Below are 4,440 nucleotides of genomic sequence, written 5' to 3'. Positions count from 1 at the left end.
GGAAACGATTTTTGTCAGAGATAACCAAAACCTTTGGAGAGTGATAATTCTGGGCCTCGACGTCAGCAACAACACATATATGATGAGTAACAATATAATCCTGCAACTATAAATTAATTTCTGAGATGCACCTTCATGCTTGGACAAGAAGAGAATAGAAGCTTTCGAAATGTGGTGCTACAGAAGAATGCTGAAGATAAGGTGGGTAGATCACGTAACTAATGAAGAGGTATTGAATAGGATTGGGGAGAAAGGAAGTTTGTGGCACAACTTGACTAGAAGAAGGGATCGGTTGGTAGGACATGTTTTGAGACATCAAGGGATCACAAATTTAGCATTGGAGGGCAGCGTGGAGGGTAAAAATCGTAGAGGGAGACCAAGAGATCAATACACTAAGCAGATTCAGAAGGATGTAGGTTGCAGTAGGTACTGGGAGATGAAGAGGCTTCCACAGGTTACAGTGGCATGGTGAGCTGCATCAAACCAGTCTCAGGACTGAAGACCACAACAACAACAACATGCACCTTCATGGTCATTTTTCGTGAAAAACATTTTTCACCTCCTTCCGAGGATTACGGCTTTGTTGCCTGCCTAACTCACAGCAAACGAGATGTGATAAATCTATGAAAATTCAGTCAAAATTTATCGAGAAATTGCGAATCGTCTCATTACACACAGTATCAATATTTCCCTGCACCGACGGCCAGTATATAATGAACAGTACTTTCATATGCTACTGGATCCGTATTTAGTCAATGGGCCCACGATTTTATCCGAAATAGTCTTGATCATTACCAAATACGGAAGTCTATTATTCAATCAGCTAGTTTTCTGCGCCAGAGTATACTAAAATATTCAGGCAATCGACACTTAATTTAAGACACAGAGATTATAGCAAGATGGAAGCCCTTAGTAAAGTTCTCACTACGAAAAAGAAAATGATAACTTTTGTTGTATTTATAACAACATAAATTGTCTACATTGTTGACTGACGTCTCTTGAAATATTTGACAGCAGCATAAACTTTACCATATTAGTGTGTATTCCAAAAGTATTTTCTGGCTCTGAGGATAATTAAAGCAGCATCATAGAACTCTCTTTCCGCTATTTTTTTAAAATTGTAAAAATAACATCTGTATCTTTCAATCTTAAATTAACGTCAACTATAAAATAAGTTCATCAGTACTCTGTCCATATCTCCATAATTCAAAATCTTTGAAGAGGAAGAAAGCGCAACGCTTATTCTTGATTTAGTGGTTAAAACGTTGAAAATGTTTTTATTAATGAAAAGTTGGTGACATAAGCTTTATGATCAGAATTTTTGAACTTAACCACAGCACAAAGATAAAAATATGTGTAACACTTTGAGGAAAAGTTGTCTGTCTCATTCTCCATTACTAGACTCTCTAATGTATTGCAATCATCATATCCATGAACAATGGCAACCAAGACATATGACGTAATGGTATCTGATATGTCGTTGAGCAGTATGTGAAACGTGGTTGAGACGCAGTGATTGAAAATAAGCCGTCTGCTCTACAGAAGTGTTTTTTACTCTTCAGCGGAGTGAGCGCCGATATGAAACTTCCTGGCAGATTAAAACTGTGTGCCGAGCTGAGACTCGAATTCGGGACCTTTGCCTGTCGCTGGCAAGTGCTCTACCAACTGAGCTACCCAAGCACGACTCACGCCCCGTTCTCTCAGCTTTACTTCTGCCAGTACCTCGTCTCCTTTCTCATTCTGGAAACATCCCCCAGGCTGTGGCTAAGCCATGTATCCGCAATATCCTTCCTTTCAGGAGTGCTAGTTCTGCTAGGTTCGCAGGAGAGCTTCTGTAAAGTTTGGAAGGTAGTAGACGAGGTATTGGCAGAAGTAAAGCTGTGAGGACGGGGAGTGCGTTGTGCTTGGGTAGCTCAGTTGGTAGAGCACTTGCCCGCGAAAGGCAAAGGTCCCGAGTTCGAGTCTCGGCCCGACACACATTTGTAATCTACCAGGAAGATTTATATCAGCGCACACTCCGCTCCAGAGTGAAAATCTCATTGTGGAGCCACTAAATAGGATTTCACACTAATACTGACAGCATGGAATGGCTTCTAATAAGCAATAGGAGTTCTACCAGATACGCAATACAAACGTGAATCGTGTCCCAAATAACTGAGAAGCGCAAACATGTGCGATCTCCCTCATTCCAGATGGCCACACGCAGCTGAGACTCCTGCAATGCTGGTATGTGCGGATAGTCATTCGAGACGATCGAGATGTCACAAACACCTTGCTGCTCAACTGGACGTCTCTGTTGTTAGTAATGATGCACTCATACACCAGCTGGGATACTTAAAGGTCTGTGCTCCCTGGGTTCACCACCGCCCATCAGATAGCCATAAAGAGCCACGAAGGATCATTTGTGCGAAATCGCTTGCACTTTACGAGGCTGGTCATGGCAATCTTTCGTCGAACTTCGCAACAGGCGATGAAAAATTGGTTCATCACATTGGAACGGATACAAAACGGGAATCCATGGAGAGGCGCCACTCCACCTCTCCTCCGAAGGGAAAACTCAAAGTCACTCCGTCAGCCGGTTAAGCAATGGCGACGACCTTGCGGGACTGTGAAGGGATCATCCTGACTTCCTCCCTCAGGGTATAACGATCAACCCTGAAGTGTGCTGTGCTACCCTCAGGGAATAGAAAAGCGACTTCATCGCGTTCATCATCACAAAAATGCAAACCAACTTGTCCTTCTCCACGATAACGCAAGCCCTGACGCAAGTCTGCGTTCCAGAGAGGAGCTCACAAAACTTCATTGAACTATTCTTCCTTATCTACGCTACAACCCACATCTTGCACCTTTCTACTGCCAGCTGTTTGGCTCAATGAGTGATGCACTCCCTCAGTAGGAGTACATTGATGATGAATAAGCTATAGATGTAGCAAGAAGTTGGCTCCGACGTCGATCAGTTGAGTGGTACAATGCGGGCATACAGAACCATTATGTTGAAAAATAGGGTTTTGTAACCATTAAAGTGGGGAATAATAGTGTGTCATGGAAAGCTGAATAGAACCAACCTGCTTTCAGAAGAAATATGTTGCATTAGCAAAGTTGTAAAGTGGCATGCAATTAATGACGAACTGATATGAAGTGTGATATAAGTTTGGACGTGACTATGAATAACCAACCCCACAAAGTAAGTAGCAGTAATGCAATCTCCGTTGATTATGTAGAGAACAGTTACCCATGGGTTCCTCATTCAGAAATTTCTTTTGAATGTTAGGTATTTATGAAGAGGTTTTATTAAGAATCATCTGTCTACAAGGATCGGAATTCGGCAGCGGCAGGATCGTAGTGGTTTATTTGTCGGTGATACGGCGGCTCGCGATAGTTAAGATCCCACGACTGTACGTAAATATGGAATCGGTAAGTTCGATAATCATACTTATCTTCATTCACGATCACAACATGATACGTGACTCGTGCTCGAGAGGACAGGTATACGAGATGAAATCATAAAGTCTGAATTAAAATCGAAATGGGATGAAACATTTCGTTTGGGCTCCTCGAGTTTCTTGCTAAGGTACTTTGGCGCGAATACCTATGTGTGTCACAGGAACTGGCATTGCAAATAAAAAATAGTAGTGTAACGTCATTTTTCGAGGTCATGAATAAAAATTCAAGTAAAGGGTTTGTTGCAACTAGACAACTATCTATACGGATAGCACAAAGATGCCTGGAACACCACATTTGATCAACCCAGTGACCATCATTAAGGCGTTTTTTGTCATGCTGTAGAAAGAGGTGGATCGGAAGTGATGCGCCCAATGTTAACACACGAGTGGAACAATATTGTCTTTTCAGACGAGTGTCATTTCTGTATACATCATCGGGATGGACATATCTGTGTGTGAGGGCAACGGGCTGAGTGATCATTTTCGGGTTGTTTCCTTGCTAGTAATACGTTCGGAGATCCCGGCTTGGCAGTGTGGATTGGGTACACCATATGACCATTAATGTTTATGAAACTCGCAACCGCAGTTCGACTTGGTGCGCAGCCGTGTTAAACCCACGTTTCTTGCCAGAAGTGGCCTGTGTACTAAATTTCGCAGGCTCTGTGTTCCAAAATCAGGATATATTTAATAATTTATATTTCTTGTTATACTGTATACACTCAATAATTGTAATTTTGTTTTTCAATTTAAGTGCAACTGAAAGTGCAACTGCCGCCTTATCGGCGGGGTCAAAGGTCATGCGCTCAGAGAGCTGACGTAACATGCTGTTGCATCCTCTATGCCGACTGGTTCTAGATGTACGTTCCCCAGTTTTAAGCTACGCTACAGTTCAATTTATTTATGGAAATATAATGTACAATCTCCAACAAATTTAATATATTCACAGGTACCTTTACCTTTACACCAAACAAATACAGTTTCATTTACAGATATCTTA

The 4,440-nt window shown here is 41.9% G+C and overlaps 1 non-coding gene across 1 annotated transcript; it reads left to right on the top strand.

Moving 5' to 3' along the window:
• Window positions 1-1,902: 1,902 nt before the first annotated feature.
• On the top strand, window positions 1,903-1,977 carry Trnas-cga (transfer RNA serine (anticodon CGA)). The gene has a single exon. It is a non-coding gene; the product is annotated as a tRNA-Ser (tRNA).
• Window positions 1,978-4,440: the final 2,463 nt, after the last annotated feature.

This window comes from Schistocerca nitens, chromosome 4 (genome assembly GCF_023898315.1).
Source record: "Schistocerca nitens isolate TAMUIC-IGC-003100 chromosome 4, iqSchNite1.1, whole genome shotgun sequence".
NCBI classification, from domain to species: Eukaryota; Metazoa; Arthropoda; class Insecta; order Orthoptera; family Acrididae; genus Schistocerca; species Schistocerca nitens.
This window is presented reverse-complemented; position numbering and strand designations above follow the sequence as displayed.